Source organism: Geotrypetes seraphini, chromosome 4, assembly GCF_902459505.1.
Source record: "Geotrypetes seraphini chromosome 4, aGeoSer1.1, whole genome shotgun sequence".
Classification (NCBI taxonomy): Eukaryota; Metazoa; Chordata; class Amphibia; order Gymnophiona; family Dermophiidae; genus Geotrypetes; species Geotrypetes seraphini.
In genome coordinates, this window is record NC_047087.1 from 160211290 (window position 1) to 160233881 (window position 22592).

A 22592-nucleotide genomic window follows, 5' to 3' on the forward strand; every position below is an offset into this window, starting at 1 on the left:
TATGCACAAATTGATCTCGGACCCTGAGGGCCGGTATGTAATCTGGGCAGGGGTGTTTCAGGGAACGAAATATGTTTTTTGCTCTATATATGCCCCTAATGTGTATTCTCACCGTTTTTTCTCTGTTTTGGTTGCTGCCCTTGCCCCCTTTTCCGAGTACCAATTGGTGCTCGGTGGAGATTTCAATATTACTGCTGACCCCCTAATTGACTGTAAGCCTCCCAGACCTCGTTTACCTCAGGGGGAACACAAGGGGATCAATTTTGTTGCCTCGCAGTTGGGCCTTGTGGACCTTTGGCGCACGCTCCATCCAGACGAATCCGATTTTACTTTTTACTCCTCAGTGCATAAAGCACACAGTAGATTGGATTATTTGCTAGTTGCCCCACCCCTTTTGTCCGGAGTTCGGAGAGTGATGATTGAGGACGGAGTACTCTCCGATCATCACATGGTCTGGATGGAGCTTCTTGATCACCAGGCGCCCCAGAGGAACTTGTCGGGTTGGAGAATGAATCCCACTTTGTATGAGGATAAAGATTTCCGCACTTTCTTGGTAAATCAATGGGATTCTTATCTAGCCGATAACTCCTCTTCTGATGTTTCTGAGGTGGTATACTGGGAGGCTAGTAAAGCTGTTCTACGGGGTAAAATTATAGCTTACACCTCCCATAAGCGGAAGGTACAGGATAAGGCTCTGCTGGATCTGTCCCGCCAGTTGGGCCAGGTGCGGGGGGAGCTGCATAGAAAGAGTTCCATAGCCCTTAAGAGTCAATACATGGAGTTGCGACGTCAAATTAATGATTTGCTGGCGCAGAGGGCCCTAAGGGATATTCAGATGTATAAATACCGTTTGCATAGGTGGGGCAACAAGGCGGGGAAGTTGCTAGCCTCCTTGGTTAACCACAGGGCCCGCAGGCAACATATTCCCAAAATCTGGGCTCCTGATGGCTCTGAGGCAACTTCGCCCGAGGCTATTCAACAGAGCTTTGTACAGTTTTATCAGGCTCTATACGATCGGGGGAGCTGTGACACTGAGCAGAGAGCAGAGTTTTTTCGAGGCCTTCCCCTTCCTGAGCTGTCCCAGGACCAGAGAGATGCACTTAACGCTCCAGTGCAGGGCATCGAGATCCAGAGAGCTATACGGGCTCTAAAGCTTGCGAAGGCTCCTGGCCCGGATGGACTGGGCCCCGAATACTACAAATTGCTGGGGGAGAGGATTATTGGTCCCTTTCAGGCTTTATGTCAGGCCATGTGTGAGGGGGGTTTGTCTCCGCATCGGCTTACTCATGCTCATATTATTGTATTACCGAAGCCTGGAAGGGCGGAGGACCAGCTGGGGTCCTATCGGCCTATATCCCTGTTAAATCAGGATATTAAGCTCTTCGCGGCCATTATGGCTGCACGACTTGGCAAGGTCTTGCCCGGTCTGGTTCACCCGGACCAGGCCGGGTTTGTCCCAGGGCGGTATTCGTCTGCTAATGTTTTGCGAGCCCTATCTGTGCTTCAGAACCCGGCGCTGCTACGGAAACACCAGGGCCAGGAGAATGCCCTTATTGTCAGCCTGGATGCGGAAAAGGCATTTGATAAAGTTCTCTGGGATTATCTATTTTGGATTTTACCACAGATGGGTATCATGGGGAGCTTTCTGGCCGGGGTTCGTTCCCTATATGAGCAGCCGACTGCACAGATCTTGGTGAATGGGGCGCTCACCTCCTCCTTTTCCTTAGCTCGAGGCACGCGTCAGGGATGTCCGCTCTCTCCTATGCTGTTCGTATTGGCCCTTGAACCTCTAGCGATTAAGATCAGGCACTCTACAACACTGCGGGGTATACATCTGGGGTCGCAAGAATTTAAAATCAATTTGTTTGCTGACGATATGCTTATATTTTTGGGGGATGTTCTTACGGGAGTGCCTGCACTAATTCAGATTATCCAACAATTTGGCATGTTTTCCGGCCTGAGTATTAATTTTGAAAAGTCGGAAGCTTTGGCGGTCCACTCGCACTGTGTGGCTCACCATGATCCTTCTTTCCCATTAAAATGGTCTGGGGGCACGCTTAAATACCTGGGAGTGTTTTTGCATGCGGACCCTCGGGTGGTATATAGGAAAAATGTGCTAGACAAACTAGATGCGATTGGAGCGCTTTGCAAGCGGTGGATGGACTTTCCGATTTCTTTTCTCGGCCGCGTTGCTCTTTTTAAGATGGTCCTCTTACCTAAGTTGCTCTATCCTTTGCAGATGGTGCCTCTGTGGGTCACATGCAGAGATATTAGGAAATATAAAGGCATTGTTTCATCTTTCATATGGCGCTCTAAACGGGCGCGAATTGGTTACCCAAAGCTTATCAGAGAGCGGTCTCAGGGAGGGGTAAATCTCCCGGATCTTCGTCTCTATAACGTGGCGGCTGTGCTTCGTTGGGTGCACGAAATCTACACGGGTGAGACTAAGTTTGCCCCGCGGGGATTTTGGTCCATGTTGGCGGACCCGGTATCAGTGTTCAATCTCTTGAGACCCGGGGCTGGCTCTTGTGCTTCCTTGTTGCGACCTTTGCGGACCGCTTGGGGTTGGTGGCGCAGAGAAGTGGGGGGCTCGTCGGGCCCCTCCCCTTTCTTGGAGTTCGTGGCTAATCCTGCTTTTCCTGCGGGTACACATGTCTTCTTTGTGCGGGCTAGTCGATCCGGGTGCCGATTTGTTGGCCAGCTTGTGGAGCTGGGTTCGGGGCGACTGCCGGATTTTCTTGCTTGTCAGGAGTACTGGGCGTGGACTGCAGGGTCCATACTGTTCTATCTACAACTACGTAGTTATTGTTCTTCGCTTCGGCTGCCGTCCGGGGAGTTACCCACCTTTTCCCCGCTGGATAGGGCTTTCCTTTCCCTCTCCCTTGAATTTAACTCGCTATCGGCTTGGTACAAGCTGGGGAGAGATTGGAGGCCTGCTGACGTTTTTCTGTCCCGAATGGCAGATGGCTGGAGCTCTGAGCTGGGTGAAGAGGTTACGGTTGATGAGTTGTCACAATGCTTCGTGGAAAGTGCGGGGGCGACTCCTAACGTTGCTTTACATGAAATTCATCTTAAGATCGTGCATAGGGCGTATGTAACCCGCTGCGTTGGCTACACTATGGGCCTGTGGCCTGATGCCTTTTGTACCCGGTGTCCTGCACTCAAGGGGACGCTAGTGCATCATTTTTTGGAATGCTCTTTGGTGGGACCGCTGTGGGTACGTGCACTTCAAGAGGTGGAGGATGTTTTGGGGTGCTCTCTGGAATGGTCGTACAAGACTCTGCTGCTTGGTGTCACGGATCCCCTAACTGAGGCTGGTATTTCTGCGCCTTTACAACGCTTTGTGCTGGTGGCCCTGGGGCTTGTTAAGAAGCTAATTCTGCAGCACTGGGTGGGTAGTGTGTGCCCTACGTTTCAACAATGGAGAGCTAGTATGTCCCAGATGGCGGTATGGGAGAGGCAACGCAAGAAGGATGCCACTAGCTGGCAAGCAGTGGCCTATGTGGCGTGCTGGGACTCATTCTAAGTTGGGTCGGTTCCCTGGGATGCAAGGGGAGGGGGGTGGGGGATTTGGGGCGGGGGGAGGGAGGGAGGTTTGTTTTCCGGCTGTTCTGTTATAAACATGAAAATTGTGAACTTTCATGAGAAGGTTATGTTTGACTGCCTGATTTCTGGCCTAGCTGTATTGTGTACCTGATTATTGTATCTATGCTGTTATTCCTTTTTTGGCTTGGTTGCTGATTGTACCTCTCGTGACTGGTTCCTTCAATAAAAATATTTTCAAAAAAAAAAAAAAAGTAGGTTATAGCATTTTTCAGTACATCCGTTCAGAAACAAAGGATGCAAAAACAGGGCCAATCTGGCCACACTGGCTTCACCAGTATACGAATGAATGTTCTTTCGAAAATCAGAAACAATAAAGGAAAACAACCAGAATTATGGCTGGACTTCTGTCTTTGCAACTCAGTCCTCTTCACCAGCCTTAAATGGTAATATAGTTTTAGCAATGCTCTCTTCCTATGAAGGAGCAGTAGGGAGAAGCACACAAAATACTTGCTGCATGAAAAAAAATAAAACTTTTCCAAACCACAAGAAAAAAGTAAACTGCTAAACTTGGAATCTTTCCACAGGCTGCCTGCAGCTAGGGAACTCTCACAAATGGAGCTGTTCTGTCACTGACATTCCCTGCAGAAACTTATCACTGCTAATTAGCCTCCAGCTGTGTGAAGAGGAGGAACACAAAGCTGCCTAGCTTGCAAAAGTTTAGGCAGTTCAAGGCACCAAACTATGTGGAAGCTTTCTTCAGAGCCTAGCTCTGAGAAGTTTAAGCACTTCTAACCACACAGCAAACTTAGTCCCACAACTTTCCACCATCTCACAGTCTCTTTCCAGCTCGTCAGCATTCAGTTGGAGAGCGGAGTTGTGCTGCCTCTCAAGCTCCCATTGCAGCCCCTTGGCTCCTCCTCCCCTCTGGGTCTCAGCTGCCCTGTTTTAACCGGCTCCAATTCGCCCCTCCCTGCTCTGCAGAGGGGGAAGGGAGCAAACTCTCTCTGCAGCTGTGCCTGCCTAGCTAACAGCTTCCTGCCAGTTCTCTGGCCTTCTGGGAGATGTAGTTCCCTAGCTCCTGAGTTCCTGTGAGCTCTAATAGCAGGCTTGGGAGAGTAACCTGTAACTGGCAGTCAGTGTCTGTCTCATAGTTAGTACGAGGGAAGTCAGCGCTATCACAATCGGCCGAGCCAACCTGGTCAGCTCTCCTGCATAGGGGCTTACTGCTCTTCCTAGATACTCCTGTGCCAAAACTAGGAAGAGAGCTAGATTTGTCACAACATATAATATATAGAATTAACCTGCTGGAGGGTCATTCCCCCAACACGTGCATCTCCTCCCATACTCTTCTGCTATTCCGTTCTTCCCACCAAGATGTCCAAGATGTCTAATATCCCTCCTGACCCCACCACAAGAGGCTTAAATCTTCCTGACCCCCCCAAGTCCAAGCCTTCCTTTTAACTCTCTCTGTGTCCTGATCCCTTTCCAATACCCATACCATATATTATGATCCCTCTAGAGAGACAAGAGAAGATAGAGAGGACAGCAATCGTCGTGGGGGACTCCATCATCAGACAAGTCAACAGCCACATAGCAAGAGAAAGACAGGAACGGCTGGTGACCTGCCTACCAGGAGACAAGATAGAAGACATAGTGAGCTGCATCGATAGGATCATCGACAGCATAGAAGAGGAAGATATGGCAGTGGTGATCCACGTGGGGACAAACAACATGAGCAAAAGGAATAACAGAAGGAAAGCACTGAAGGACCAGTTCTGGATGCTAGGAGGGAAGTTGAAGACCACTGAGGGTAGCGTTCTCAGGGATCCTGCCGGTGAGCAAGGGACATCGACGCCTCTTGAAAGCTCAAGGTTTGAAAAATAATAAAACATGCAAAATGACACCAGCGCAAGGTTTTAAAAATTATATTTAAAAATTATAATTAAGATTTATTGAGTTATTGTTTCTATTTTTCCATTATGAGATCAAAAGAATAAAGCATAATTGCTTAACAGTTGCGCTAATGGGAGATCGTTATAGTTGCCAAATGCTGGCCTTCTGATAACGAGCTCACCTTAATATCTCAAGTCATTCTATTATATACTTTTGGCTCAGTGACATCATCAGATTAACAACCAATAACAATTAACAAAGGAGGTGTTTAAAAGTTAGACAAAGAAATTCCTCTACGGTTAAAAGTTAGACACAGTTTCAGAAAATTACTTTTGATTTCTTATATTCATAACATTTCCAATATTCCTTTATCATTCTTAAAACTTATTTCAGAGAATTTACAATTATTAACAGGGTGCTGAAAAGTTCTCAGCCTGCTTGTCAGCTAAGTTTCATCCACACACAGTGCTGAAAAGTTGTCAGCCTGAAGGAGGAGGGGCTGGTCTCCCCCTGAGCTGACAGCTTCACACAGAAACCTTAGCCTGGAGGAGGGGGGGCTGGTTCCCCCTCTCTATGCTAGAGACTGTTAATTATGTCCAGATGTTGTGCCCTTTGAATTTCTTTAGGTTGCAAATATATATAATATGTTTTTCAAAACCCATTCTTTTGTTCAATACACAGTCATACAATTCACTCCAGCACTTGCTTGGGCCCAAGCATTCCATACATTCATAATTTTCATTCATAACTATATTTAATTCCTGTTATATCTTAGTTTGGGACACGTTATGTTCCTAACCAAAAGCACATGTGGTATTAACACCACAATGCTGAGAACAAAGACTTGGATAAACTGATCACAAAATGGTGTTCAAAGACAGAGCAGATATAGCAAAACAAAGAACCCAAAATGGATTCCAGGTATCCTTTATGATTTCCTCCATGATCTAGCCTAACAGCAAAGTACATAAACAGATATTATTATGCTTTCCCTTATATTAATCTGTAGTGTGTTTTTCTGGCTTTAGCTACATTTATATTTAAATTTTTATTCACCTTTTTTTCATACGATTCTATTGGGCGTGGCCTTAACTAACACATATGCTTGCATCTAACTAGAATTACCCAGAATCATACGAAAAACAGGCACTTTTGTAGAAAAACTCCACAAAAATACTGCACTACCATGTTCCGACATCCATTTCATTACCGTCCCATAAACATCACCCCCTACTGGCCACGAGCCACTACTCCTCACCGGTACCCAGGGCCGATGAGAAGAGGCAGATGGAGCAGGAAGCAGTCAACGCATGGGTGAGGCACTGGTGTGAGGAAGAGGAATTCCACTTTGTGCACAACTGGACGACGTTTTGTGGGAAGAGCAAGGATGGACTTCACCTCAGTGGACACAGAATGAGGCTACTTGCAAGCAACATCAAGTGAGAAATTGAGAAGTTTTTAAATTAGGAAGAAGGGGACAGTCGACCAAGAGTTGATGGTTCGGGAAACAGTATACCCAAAGGATTGCGAGGAAGACTCACCGGATCATAGGCAAGACAGAAATCCTGATGGATCGAAAAGAACACAAGAGGGAAGGAAATGCAAGAAAGTAACAGGCTGCAAACTCAAGTGTATGTACACGAACGCAAGGACCCTAAGGAATAAAATGGGGGAATTGGAAGCTATGGCACAAAAAGATAACCTTGACATCGGCACCACGGAAACATGGTAGAACGAGGAAAACATCTGGGACACTGTTCTACCGGGATACAAGCTATACCACAGAGACAGACCAGGACAAAAAGGAGGGGGTATTGCCCTATATGTCAAAGAGGGAATCGAGTCCACCGGCGAAAACACACCAGAAACAAAAAGTAAGGTAGAGTCTTTATGGGTCAAAATTCCAGGAACGAATGGAACGGAAATGAAGATTGGCATCTACTACCAACCCCCAGGACAGTCTGAAGAAACTGATGGAGAAATAACGGACGAGATAAAACGCAACAGAAAGGGAGGCAACACAGTCATGGGCGACTTCAATTATCCTGGGATAGACTGGAACCTAGGCACCTAAGGTTTAGTTTAGTTTAGACCAAATTCCTGGATGCTGTAGGCGATTGCTTCCTGGAACAACTTCTCAAGGAAAATACTAGAGGAAATGCAATTTTGGACTTAATTCTAAATAGACTACGAGGGCCAGGCGTAAGGTGTAGAAGTAGAAGGGACGCTGGGAAGCAGTGATCACAATATGATCCACTTCAACCTGGGCATGGGGGCAAAACATCGATCCAGAATGACAGCCACGACACAGAACTTCAGAAAAGGAAATTACGAAGGGACGAGATTCATGGTGGGGAAGAAGATTGAGAAGAGGATAAGCACTGTAAAAACGCTAGAGCAAGCATGGTGCCTTTTTAAAAACACAGTCACCGAGGTGCAAAATCTATATATACCACATATCAACAAGGGATCCAAGAGGAAAAAGAACAAAGAACCGGCATGGCTCACTGTATCGGTGAAGGAAACGATCAGAGACAAGAAGATTTTGTTTAAGGAATGGAAAAGGTAAAAAACGGATGAAAACTGGAAAAAGCACAAACAACATCAAAGCAGGTGCCAGAAGGCGGTAAGAGGGGCCAAAAGAGACTATGAGGAAAAAATAGCCAAGGGGCAAAAAACTTCAAGCCGTTCTTTCGATATATTTAGGGGAAATGACCAGTGAAGGAAACGGTGGGGCCGTTGGATGACCATGGAATAAAGGGAGTGCTAAAGGAGGACAAAGCCATCACCAATAAGTGAACACATTTTTTGCGTCTGCATTTACCGAAGAGGATATGCACAACATACCGGAAGCCAAAAGGCTATACGCAGGAAATGAAGATGGGAAAATGACAGGGTTGATGGTCAGTCTAGAAGATGTATGCAGGCAGAGTGATAGGCTTAAAAACAATAAATCCCCTGGACTGGATGGCATCCATCCAAGGGTAATCAAGGAACTGAAAGGGGTAATAGCTTCAACTAATAGCCAATCTGTCGATCAAATTGGGAAGGATTCCAGAAGACTGGAAAGTGGCGAGGAGCAAACCGGGAAACTACAGACCAGTGAGTCTGACCTTGCTACCGGGAAAGATGGTAGAGAACACAAGAACATAAGAATTGCCGCTGCTGGGTCAGACGGGTGGTCCATCGTGCCCAGCAGTCCGCCCAAGCGACGGCCCTCTGGTCAAAGACCAGCACCCTAACTGAGACTAGCCCTTCTTGCGTACTCTCCGATTCATCATAAACTTGTCTAACTTTGTCTTGAATCCCTGGAGGGTGTTTTCCCCTATGACAAACTCCGGAGGAGCGTTCCAGTTTTCTACTACTCTCTGGGTGAAAAAGAACTTCCTTACGTTTGTACAGAATCTATCATCTTTCAATTTTAGAGAGTGCTCTCTCGTTCTCCCTACCTTAGAGTGGGTGAACAACCTGTCCTTATCTACCAGGTCTATTCCCTTCAGTACTTTGAATGTTTCAATCATGTCTCCTCGCAATCTCTTCTGTTCGAGGGAGAAGAGGCCCAGTTTCTCTAATCTTTCGCTGTACGGCAACTCATCCAGTCCCTTAACCATCTTAGTCGCTCTTCTCTGGATCCTTTCAAGTAGTACCGTGTCCTTCTCCATGTACGGTGACCAGTGCTGGACGCAGTAACCCAGGTGAGGGCACACCATAGCCCGGTACAACGGCATGATAAACTTCTCTAATCTGTTCGTGATCCCCTTCTTTATCATTCCTAGCATTCTGTTCACCCTTTTCGCCATCGCCGCCACACATTGCGCGGACGACTCATCGACTTGTCAATCAGATCTCCCAAGTTTCTTTCCTGGGAGGTCTCTCCAAGTACCGCCCCAGACATCCTGTATTCCTGCATGAGATTTTTATTATCTATATGCATCACTTTACACTTATCTACGTTGAACCTCATCTCCCATGTCGATGCCCATTCCTCGAGCCTGATTATGTCATGTTGCAGATCTTCGCAATCCCCCTGCATCTTCACTACTCTGAATAACTTTGTATCGTTTGCAAATTTAATTACCTCGCTCAGCATACCAATAGATCGTTTATAAAGATGTTGAAGAGCACGGGTCCAAGCACCGAGCCCTGAGGCACCCCACTGTTGACGCTCCTCCAGTCCGAGTATTGTCCATTTACCCCCACTCTCTGTTTCCTATGATCCAGCCAGTTTTTAATCCATGTGAGTATTTCACCCTGTATTCCATGGCTTGTAATTTTCCAAAGAAGTCATTCATGCAGAACCTTGTCAAACGCCTTCTGAAAATCCAGATATACATTGTCAACCGGGTCACCTTTGTCTATCTGCCTGTTTACTCCTTCAAAGAAATGCAGCAAGTTCGTCAAACGATCTGCCTTTGCTAAAACCGTGCTGACTGTTCCTCATCAGCCCATATCCGTCAAGGTGATCAATGATGCGGCCCTTTATCAGTGCCTCTACCATCTTACCCGGTACCGAGGTCAGACTCACTGGCACTGATAAAGGACCGCATCATTGATCACCTTGACGGACACAATCTGATGAGAAGCAACCAACATGGCTTCAGCAAAGGAAAATCTTGCTTGACGAACTTACTGCACTTCTTCAAGGGCGTAATCAGGCAGATAGATAAGAGTGACCCAGTCGACATTGTATATCTGGATTTTCAGAAGGCGTTCGACAAGGTTCCGCATGAAGTACTTCGAAAAATTACGAGCCATGGAATCGAGGGTGAAATACTCACGTGGATTAAAAACTGTTTGGCGGATAGGAAACAGAGAGTGGGGGTAAATGGAAAATACTTGGACTGGAAAAGCTTCACGAGTGGAGTGCTGCAGGATTTGGTGTTTGGACCCGTGCTATTCAACATATTTATAAACAACCTGGAAATTAGTACGACAAGCGAGGTGATTAAATTTGCAGACGATATGAAGTTATTCAGAGTAGTGAAGACATAGAAGGATTGCGAAGACCTGCAACGTGACATAAACACGCTCGAGAAATGGGCCGCAAACTGGCAAATGAGGTTTAATGTGGATAAGTGTAAAGTAATGCATGTCGGTATCAAAAATCTTATACATGAATACAGGATGTTCAGTACGGTACTTGGAAGAGATCTCCCGGGAGTACTGGTCAACAAGTCAATGAAGCCATCTGCGCAATGCACGGCAGCGGCGAAAAGGGCGAACAGAATGCTAAGAATGATTAAGAAGGAGATCACGAACATATCGGAGAAGGTTATCATGCCACTGTACCGGGCCATGATAGGACCTCACCTGGAATACTGCATCCAACACTGGTTGCCGTATATAAAGAAGGACACAGTACTACTCGAAAGGGTCCAGAAAAGAGCGACTAAAATGGTTAAGGGGCTGGAGGAGTTGCCGTACAGTGAGAGATTAGAGAAACTGGGCCTCTTCTCGCTTGAAAAGAGGAGACTGAGAGGGGACATGATTTAAACTTTCAAGATAATAAAGGGAATAGACTTAGTAGATAAAGATAGGTTGTTCACCCTCTCCAAGGTAGCGAGAACGAGAGGGCACTCTCTAAAGTTAAAAGAGGATAGATTCCGTACAAATGTAAGAAAGTTCTTCTTCACCCAGAGAGTGGTAAAAAAACTGGAACGCTCTTCCGGAGGCTGTTATAGGGGAAAACACCTTCCAGAGATTCAAGACAAAGTTAGACAAGTTCCTGCCTAGCAAAAGCTCTGAGGCTGCCCTGGCTAGCGGATGCTGGACAGGGGGATCAGGGAAGAGATGATGCTGGACATGGGAGAGGGAAAAGGAAGGAGAAAGCTTACTGCTGGACAGGGGGGAGGTAAAACGAAGAGAGAAGGGCTGTTGCTGGACAGGAGGAGCAGAGAAGAGGTGCTGCTGGACAGGGGGGAGGTAAAAGGAAGGGAGAAGGGCTGCTGCTGGACAGGGGGAGCAGGGAAGGGGTGCTGCTGGACAGGGGGGAGGTAAAAGGAAGGGAGAAGGGCTACTGCTGGACATGGGGAGCAGGCAAGGGGTGGTGGTAGACAGCTGAGGAAAGAGAGAGACAGAAAGACAGGCAGACAAAAAGCGGTCAAGGAGAGAGAGAAAGAAAGAAAGACAGACACACATCTATTCTAGCACCCATTAATGTAACGGGCTTAAAGACTAGTCTTACATAATACTGTAAGTTACGCACATCCTTGTCTCATTTAGACACCACCAGTTTACACCATGTCTAGTGCTAGTGTATCTGTGGTCATCATGTTGAGTTATGCGAGTATTCTATAACAGAGCCTGGGTGCCCAGTTATATAATTGCCTTCTATCTGGGCAGTGCCTCTAAATATCCTACAAATACCTGAGCACTATCCAGATAATGCAGGGATGGAGAACTGGCAGAGCCAAGGAGATCCCAGAACTTATCCAGATAGAATTGATTTTTAGTCTGTTATCCAGATAACTTAGCCAGACTTATGGCTGCAAAAAAGACTATTTTAAGTTTCCAACTAAGTATTTTGGGTGATAAAACGAATACAGTATTCAGAAAAAATTCTTAGGGCCTGTTTTACATAGCCGCACTAGTGGCTGCTGCGTGGTAACGGCCCCGAAGCCCATAGAGATTTAAAGGGCTTTGGGGTTGTTGTCGCGCGGCTTTGTAAAACAGGCTGTTAGTTGACTATGTTCCTTTTTTACTAAGCTGCAGTAGAGGTTTCACTGTGGCCCGAGCGCTAATGTTCCAAGGCTCATAGGAATTCTATGAGCCCTGGAACATTTAGCACTCCGTGCCACGGTAGAAACCTCTACCACGGCTTAGTAAAAGGAGGGGATATATTATTTGGATAGTCAGAGTCTGGATAGTAATGCTATATATTCAAACATTTTTTCACAGCTGTGGCTAGCATTAAAAAAAGCAACAAAAAACTGGCCACTAGGGTGTGTACATTTTAGAGGTATATTTTTAATTTTTCAAATTTTACAAACTACTAGTGACTAAATTATGCAGTGTTGCATGCTGAATCTAAATCTGTCTTCAGAAACTGCTTAAAGTGAGTCTTAAAATATAACTTGCAGAACAGACTCACTGCAATCATACCAAGCTGACTTTTTGCTGTAGGCATGACTATTTTCCTTACCTTCTGTTTTGCTTTTAGGTTCTTTTGGGTATCTATTTGCCAGTTAATATGACATATAACATAATGCAAAGAACAAGCTTTTATTCCCTGTATATTAATCTAACAAACTGCTCACGCACATATACATAAGTTAAACGAAAACCATAAAGGAAATCCAACACAATCTGCAGTGAGGAAGAAACAACGCAAAGGAAAAACAATGAAAAACTGCAGACAAACGTACAAGATACAAGCTATGTTTATTATATCAATTATTGATTGCGATTAATGTTAACACCTTTAAACAAACCAAGGGACCCGACATGGTCCATATTTCTGTTAACATGTTTTCATCAGGGGTCCTAACAAATGGAAATAGAGATAGCTAAAGATATGCATAAACAAATATATGAATACTTGAATACTTAAAAGGTGGTGTGCACGGGAGAGCTGTCTCATACTTGGAGGATACTACCTGGGAGGATTTGCTGCCTGTTTCTGGTCTCCTGCAGCAGCGGGCTGAATACCACATCGTTTTTGCTGGCAGGCATCTTCAGAGAAGGACCCCTTGACGTCACCGGGTCCGTCTCCAGCACTTTAAAGTCGGGCCGCCGCCGCGGTTGAATTGGGAGCTGTCTCATACTTGGAGGATACTACCTGGGAGGATTTGCTGCCTGTTCCTGGTCTCCTGCAGCAGCGGGCTGAATACCACATCGTTTTTGCTGGCAGGCATCTTCAGAGACGGACCCCTTGATGTCACCGGGTCCATCTCCAGCACTTTAAAGTCGGGCCGCTGCTACGGTTGCGGCCGCAAGGCCCCTTGGGAGCCACGAGGAGCCCGGGAGCTGGAGGCTGGTCTGGTAATATATAAAATCTTTCCATATTTTTTATATGATCTTAAGAATATGGGGAAAAGAAAGATAAAGCCTAAAAGTTCTACACCAGTGGTATCGGGTCCAATGGACAGACATTTATTATTATTTTCGGATAATCCACCAGTGATACCACCAGATGTAGACTCCTCTTTGTCAGGAGCTTCAATAAGTCCTCTCAATCGTACTCCCCCCCCCTTCATCTGGTACCCAGTGATGGTGGGAATATAACCCCTACTATATCCGATGCTCAAGTGATTTCACCCACCCATTTAAGTAAATTAGTATATGCTGAAATACCTAAACCTTTGACATTTTCGGGAGGAGTGGATGAAACCACACGAACAGAAGAAACACAGGATATTACCTTAAAAGACTTATGGTTAGATATATCCAGAGTTGAAGGGTTTCTCAGGACAACGATGAAGCAAATGGGAGATTATTCTCAGTTAGTTTCTTCTAAATTAGAAAATGTGGATGCTAATTTAGGTTGTTTGGATAAACGACTAAATGTGGTGGAAAATCAATGTAACAATTTGCAAGCTGTCTCTGTATCAGCTGTTAAAGATTCAACAGTAATACATTCTAAAATTGAATCTATGGAGAATATGAATAGAGCGAAAAATCTACGCTTGATCAATTTTCCAGTAACTCACTTATTGTCACCTGAGATTTTATTAAGGAAGTTCTTTAAAGAAGTACTGGGATTGACCAATGCAGAGAATTTTCCAATAAATAATTATTATTATATTCCTTTTAAAAAACTTGAATCTGCCCAGGGGGAGGACCATCTGACCACACCAGAGATAAATTTGACTGAATTTCTAGAAGATACACAGGATGTGATTCAGACTAGGTCCACCCTGGTAATAACATGCATGAGCAAGATGGACAAAATGTTGATAATGAGACTCTATTTCAAAAATAAGTTAACAAAATTTTGTGGGGATTTGGTCAGGATTTTCCCGGATGTATCCAGAACCACACAGTTGAGGAGGAAAGAATTTTTGAAACTGAAGGATAGAGTGTTGGCACTGGATGCATCCTTTTACCTGAAATTTCCCTGTAAATGTATGATTAAACAAGATATTGAATATTCCTTTTGGGATCCAATACAATTACAACAATTCTTGATTGCAAGAGAAAAGAAATAGAAATGAGATTTGTTTCACTCTACTGAGAAATATGAGGAGAATTAAGTATCCCAGATTAAGAAATGATTCAGGATTCAATATGAATCAAGAATCACTATCCTTTATATTTTCTGAACTTTATTTTATTAGAAATAATGAGATATACTCCCCATTAATGTGGGCTTGAAAGGAGCTTTGTATGTATGATTTGATTATGTATTATTTTAGGTGATATCCTTTTTTCTTTTGAACTGTTGGATATTGTAAAGTATTCAAAATTTTTTTTAAAAAAAAGGTGGTGTGCACGAAGACAAAGTACAAAATAGTGAAAAATCAAGACAAAAGGAAAATAAGAACCCCAAGTGAAGTGGGGTACCAAGTTATTGGAAAAACAAGACGAAATATAGCATTTATTTATGATATGAAAAATAAACATAATAATGAATAAGAAATAAAAACAGTGAAATGTGAGTGAAAGTTCCAAGTTATGAAATAACAGAACAAAATTGTGGTGCATATGTGTATAGTGTTGATGTAAATGTGATGATAAATGTGATAATGAATGGGGACCAACAAAGAGATGGATAAAAAATTATGTGAATCGTGAGCTTAAAATGAAGAGAATATGAATTGGAATCAAAGAGCTTAAGGACCTACCTAGGTTGACAAGGTATCAAATTAAACCGCATACAAAAGTAAGCTAGAAAGATAAAAGGTAAATATTTATAAACATAAACATATATATATATATATATATATATATATATATATATATATATATATATATGTTTATAAATATTTACCTTTTATCTTTCTAGCTTATGTATGTATGTATGTATGTATGTATGTATATATATATATGTATATATATATATATATATATATATATATATACACATATATATATATATATATATATATATATATATATATATATATATACATACATACATACACACACACAACAGTGTAAAAGATAAAAACAAAAAGTAATTCCTTTATTGAGAAAATAATAAATAATTGTTATAAATATATTTTAAAAAAGGCACAGGGGAGCTAACAATCACTACAAGTAAAAGTATTATGACATTGCTCGCAGCCAAAAAAGCAGAAACATTAGCATCATAATTAGAGAGTAACAAGCAAAACACCAGCTGAACAGACAATGAAGGAAGGGAAAATTTTTAATCCGGAGGCCAATCAACCTATCAATAAATGATGCGCAGGGAGCAATGCCTGATCCCAGAGCGCATAGATTGAGAACATGGAACAACGAAAACTTAAGGCGGTATTCCACAAAAGGAAGTTTGTTATAAATGAAAGACATCCCAAAACATAAGTGAGCAAAAAGTAAATAATACTTGCAATTCGGTGGTAAAGAAATGCATACTTCTGAACTGTGATTGTTAGGAAATTCTAGAGCTAATGAGCACGTAGTGGAACACAGTGATAAGCCAAAGTGTCAAAAAATGGAAGTAAAAAAACTTACCATGAACCTGTATATATCAGAAGTGATGTCTGACCAAAGGTCTTTATATAATCTTGCTACGAAGCAAAAAAAGAACACCGCAGGAAAGTGAAAAAGAGAAAACTGAAACTTGTGGCTCTGTGGCAAGAAAATGCCGACTGTCAAACTGTGACTGTTAGGGAATCCAAGAACTAAAGATTGCTTAGTAGAACACAGTTAAAATAGCATAAAACTAATGATAAACCAAGGTGGCAAACCATAGTGTAAATGCTATTTTAACTGTGTTCTACTATGCAATCTTTAGCTCTTGGATTCCCTAACAGTCACAGTTTGACAGTCGGCATTTTCTTGCCACAGAGCCACAAGTTTCAGTTTTTTCTTGTTCACTTTCCCACAGTGTTCTTTTTTTGCTTCGTAGCAAGCTTATATAAAGACCTTTGGTCAGACATCACTTCTGATATATACAGGTTCATGGTAAGTTTTATACTATTTTTTTACTTCCGTTTTTTGACACTTTGGCTTATCACTGTGTTCCACTACGTGCTCATTAGCTCTAGGATTCTCTAACAGTCACAGTAAGATAGGAGAGAAAGAACCTTACTCGAAACTGAGGTTAGCTATTAAATTTATTTATTCAATTTTCTATACTGTTCTCCCAGGGGAGCTCAGAACGGTTTACATTAATTTATTATCCCAGGACAAGCAGGCAGCCTATTCTCAACATGTGGGTGACGTCATCCATGGAGCCCTGATGCGGACAGCTTCGCAAGCTGATTTGCTTGCAGAACTTAGAAAGTTCGGCGACTGCCACATGACGCATGTGCGAATGCCTTCCCGCCCATGCAAGGGCGCGCATCTCCTCAGTTCTCTGTTTTCCGCAGAGCCGAGAAGTTGTGTTTTTGACGCTCTGCACTAGACTCAATTCTAAACCTCATGCCTTCTTTCACCGTGGCTCGTGTTTTGTTATTTTTCAGGGTCGCTATGTTTTTTTCTGTGCGCGTTTTTAAAAAATAAATAAATAAAAGACTTTACTTTCTTTTATCACGGCAGGGCCTGCTTTGCGGCCTCCGCCGGTGGGTTTCGATTTTGCTGAGGCCATCTTTCTGTCTATGTCCAGGCAGGTTACAGGCTTCAAGAAGTGTAGCCGTTGCCAGCACGCGATCTCTCTCACTGACCTACATAGAAACTTAGAAAAAGACGGCAGAAAAGGGCCATAACCCATCAAGTCTGCCCACTCTATGACTCACCCCCCCTGCCCACACTAATGACCCACCCCCCTGGCTTTACCATCCTAGAGATCCCACATGTATATCCCATTTACTTTTAAAATCTAGCACGCTGCTGGCCTCAATCACCTGTAGTGGAAGTTCATTCCAATGATCGACCACCCTTTTGGTGAAGAAATACTTCCTGGAGTCTCCATGAAATTTCCCTCCCTTGATTTTCAGCAGATGCCCTCTTGTGGCCGAGGGTCCTTTAAGGAAGAAGATATCATCTTCCACCTCGATACGGCCCGTGATATATTTATATGTCTCGATCATGTCTCCTCTCTCTCTTCGTTCCTTGATTGAGTACAGCTGCAATTTATTCAGCTTTTTCTTCATACGGGAAATCCTTGAGCCCCGTGACCATTCTGGTGGCCATCATTGAACCGACTCAATTCTCAGCACATCTTTTTGGTAATGTGGTCTCCAGAATTGTACACAATATTCCAGATGAGGTCTCACCATGGATCTGTACAACGGCATTATGACTTCGGGCTTCCTGCTGACAAAACCCCTACGGATACAACCCATCATTTGTCTTGCCTTGGATGAAGCCTTCTCCACCTTATTGGCAGTTTTCATGTTTTCGCTAATGATCACTCCCAAATCACGTTCTGCTTTGGTCCTGGCTAAGGTTTCACCATTTAGTGTGTAAGTTCTGCACGGATTTCTGCTGCCAAGGTGCACGACTTTACATTTTTTAGCATTGAAGCTTAGCTGCCAAGTCGAGGACCAGAGTTCCAAAAGAAGTAGGTCCTGCGTCATACTGTCGGGCAAAGTGTTTTTACTTACTAAGTTGCATAGTTTGGCGTCATTGGCAAATAATGATATTTTACCTTTAAGCCCTTGAGTCAGGTCACTCACAAATATTTTGAAGAGGATCGGGCCCAAGACCGAGCCCTGCGTCACTCCACTGGTCACCTCCGACGTTTTGGATGGCGTACCATTTACCACTACCCTCTGAAGTCTACCGCTTAGCCAATCATTAGCCCATGCAGTTAATGTTTCCCCTAATCCACAGGTGTCAAAGTCGGTCCTCGAGGGCCAGAATCCAGTCGGGTTTTCAGGATTTCCCCAATGAATCTGCATGAGATCTATTTGCATGCACTGCTTTCAATGCATATTCATTGGGGAAATCCAGAAAACCCGACTGGATTCCGGCCCTCAAGGAGGGACTTTGACACCCCTGCCCTAATCCCATTGACTTCAACTTGTTCAATAACCTGCAGTGTGGGATGCTATCAGAAGCTTTACTGAAGTCCAAGTACATGACGTCCAGGGACTCCCCTGCATCCAGCTTTCTTGTTACCCAGTCAAAGAAGCCAATTAGATTTGATTGGCAGGACCTTCCCTTGGTAAATCCGTGTTGGTGGGGATCCCGTAGGTTCTCCTCGTCCAGGAGCATATCTAATTTTTGTTTGATTAGTGTTTCCATGAGACTCACCGGTCTGTAATTCGCAGTCTCTTTCCTGCAGCCCTTTATGTGGAGTGGAATAACGTTAGCTGTTTTCCAGTCCAAGGGGACTCTTCCCATACTCAGAGAGAGATTGAAGAGCACGGCTAATGGTTCCGCCAGGGCATCACATAACTCTCTAAGCACCCTGGGGTTTAAGTTGTCCGGTCCTATGGCTTTGTTTACTTTGAGTCTTGATAATTCACAGCAGAGGCTGCTGGGTGTAAACTCGAAATTTCGAAACGGGTCTTCCGAGCTTTTCCTTGTCTGTAGCTGTGGACCGCATCCCGGCGCCTCGCAAGTGAAGACTGTATTCATTTAGTAGTTCGGCTTTATCGGAGTCCGATTCTACATAATTCCCTTCCGGTTTTCTAGGTCGTACTATCTTTGTTCCTTTTTCTGTCACTAATATACTTAAAGAAGGATTTATCCCCCTTCTTAATGTTCTTTGCTAGGTTCTCCTCTATTCGAAGCTTGGCCTCTCTGACTGCCATTTTGACAGCTTTAGACCTGGTCAGATAGACTTCTTTTGCCTCCCTTTTACCTGATTGTTTGTAGGAAATAAATGCTTTCTTCTTTTCTTTAACGAGGTTTGAAATTTCTGCTGTGAACCACTGGGATCTGTTGTTTCTCTGTCGTTTGCTTACTGTCTTTATATAGCGGTTTGTTGCTTCATGTAGGGTAGATTTCAGGGATGACCACATAACCTCTAAATTATCGGTTTCAGCTTGGTTTTGCAATGCATGATGGACGAAATCTCAAGCGTTCGAAGTCAGTGCCCTGAAAGTTGAGGACTTTTGTTGTTGTGTTTGACCTAGTGAAACCGTTCCTGAGGTTGAACCATACCATGTTGTGGTCACTGGAGGCTAGCGTATCACCCACCGAAACCTCCGAGACGCTTTCTCCATTGGTGAGTACAAGGTCCAGTATCACCTGGTCCCTAGTGGGCTCCAATACCCTTTGTTTGAATCTGCTCCTTTTATGGCGGTTAATAGTCTTCTGCTGCCGCTGGTTGTCATGGAAAGTGTGTTCCACTCTGCATCGGGCATATTGAAGTCCCCTAACAGTACTGTATCCCCACGCAAAATGATGTTCTCTATGTCTTCGATTAATTCTATATCCTTGTCTTCTTGTTGTCTTGGAGGGCTGTATACCACACCGAGATACAGGCATTTTTCATTTCCTCTGGCCAGGTTCACCCAGAGAGATTCCCCGGTGTATTTGAAATCTGTGATTCTGGTAGTCTTGATGTCTTCTGTAGTGTATAGTGCTACCCCTCCTCCTAACTTACCCTCTCTGTCATGACGAAGTAAGTTGTAACCCGGTATAGCCATATCTCACCCATGAGAGACCGTGAACCAAGTCTCAGATATCGCTACCACGTCTAGGTCGGCATTCCTTATTTCCATCTCCAATTCCAGAATTTTATTGTCCAAACTGTGTGCATTAACATACATAGCCCTCCATACCTTATGTTTGCTGAGTCCTAAAGTAATGCTTTTGGTGTGTGTACTTACCTCGGACTTAGAAGTGGAGTGGTGTATTCAGTGTTTGTGACCTGACTGTCATCCGGGGTCGTGTGCCCTCTGTGCTACCCTTCAACCTCGAGCCCGCAAGCATCGTTGGGTTCAGGTGGAAAAACTCTTTGGCAGTATGGATCCGCTTGCCCCAGTCTCGACCTCGCATCCAGTCAAGCTTCTCATCGGGGTTCCGCCTTCTGCCTCGACCTCGTCTTTGATCAAGCCTGCCTCGTTCAATGGGACCTTGAGCTCAAGTAAATCTGCTAAGTCTTCATCTAGTCAGGTGCCAGCATAGTTATCAGGCTGCCTAAGAAGCATGTCTACAAGTCGAAGAGTCATTCTTCCTCTTCTTCCTCTGAGACTTTTCCTGCACCAAAAGTACCAGATCCTCCAGTCTCAGAGTCACGATTGGAGGCTCTGATCCAGACCATTTTGGATCGTCATTTGGGCACTATCTTTACCAAACATACTTCTTCTGCCTTGACTCTGCTTCCTGCAGTCCAGCCTGAGCATTCAGCAATAACACCTGGAGTCGAGTCCTTGGCTGAGCTTCGAGCTCGATCTCCTCACTCTATACAAGGAGTCGAGTCCTTGGGAGTGCCTTGAGAGGATTCCACACTCTGTATGCAAGGAGTCGATTCTTTGCAAGTGTCTCATCTGAAGCATAAGCACACTATTGAAGGAGCCGCACCCCCAATTTCTTCCATTCATTTTTCATGTGCACACAATATCTTATTAATTCATAATGGTAACCATAAAATAAAAAAAAAACCCACAAAGCACACTGTACGCAGAGAAAATGTTAATTATCATTATTTTTGTGTGTTTTTTCAAAGATGTCAAGGCAGATGGCTTTAAAATATGCAATGTCACCTTAACTATAGAAAAATAGACAAATATAGTTCAAAATATAGACAGCAGATATAAATTCTCAAAACTGACACATTTTGATCACTAAATTGAAAATAAAATCATTTTTCCTACTTTGTTGTCTGGTGATTTCATGAGTATCTGGTTGCAGTTCCTTCTGACTGTGCATCCATTCTTTCATTCGTAATTCAACCCCATCCCCTGTGGGTCCAGGTCTCTCTCTCTTTTCCCTCTGTTACCTCTCCCCCTCTGTCTGCACCTCCCATAGTCCTGCATCTGCCTCCTGTCTTTCCCCTTTGGTCCAGGTCTTTCTCTCTCTAATATTTCTACTGCTTACCAACCCCCCCTTTCTCTGACTCTTTCTCTCCTTCCTTCCTCCTTCCTATGTCCCCCTCACTGCCTTCCAGCCTTTGTCCCATCCCCTCCCCCAAAGCCAGCCAGCCTGCCTCCCTCTCTCCCTGCTGCACCAAAGCCAGCCTGCCTGTCTGCCTCCCTCCTTCCAGCACCGATGCCTGGCCTACCACCAATTCTTCTGCTTACAACCTCCCCCGGTCCGGCACCACCGCCACCCACTGCTGCTTCCCGCCCGCCGCCGCTGCAACTGCAGGAAGGGAAGGGCTAGGCACCGGCCCACAAGCCTTCCCCCCGACGTCAATTCTGACTTCGGAGAGAGGCTCCAGGCCAGCCAATCACTGCCTGGCTGGCCTGGAACTTCCTCTCCGACATCAGAATTGATGTCGGGGGGAAGGCTTGTGGGCTGGCGCCTGGCCCTTCCTTTCCTGCAGTTGTGGCGGCGGGTGGGGAAGTAGGGAGAGAGCCTAGGCTCCGTGATTGACTGTCCCATTGTCCCCACGCACAGCTTCGGGACGCTGTCTCTGAAACAGGACATTTCAGCGTCCCGAAGCTGCGCGTGGGGACAGTGGGACAGGGGATCTCAAAACGGACGTATGATCACATTAGTCATGCAGCTTGATATAAGGACTTCCTTCTCCTATGAGGTGTGTCAGCACTATGTTTAGCATTGCTGCTTGTTTCTAATGTGAACACAAGGCAACAGTTGAGACTAATGAGCCATAGCAGCTTGTTTCTAGAAGTGGCGACTGTTAGATACCTGTTGACAAAAAAAGTGGAAATGGACCCACCACACGGGGAACACAAAGCAGCTAAGGCTGCTTGCTTATCCATATCAGATTTTAGCTCTGTTCAGTTCCTCCTTCTAATTTCTAATTCATGTAGTTTCACAGCCACTTCCTTACCATATGTCAGTGAGCAGCCTCTAGAAGCAAATTTCTGTGGCTCACCAACTAAGGATGTTGCCTTGTGTTCACCAGATAGGGAGTTCAAAACCATATCAAACACGTATATGGCCAAGTATTCCTACATATCCCATAAGCTTGACAAAGTCAATTTTTGCTGTGCTTGTCCCACCTGGGTGCATATTGATGATGATGG

General features: G+C 44.4%; 1 protein-coding gene across 1 annotated transcript in view; it reads left to right on the plus strand.

The window, feature by feature from the left end:
- The window catches only part of TSNAXIP1 (translin associated factor X interacting protein 1), a 1372321-nt gene that overhangs the window by 363666 nt on the left and 986063 nt on the right, over positions 1 to 22592 (plus strand). The gene's annotated exons all lie outside the window — the stretch shown is intronic.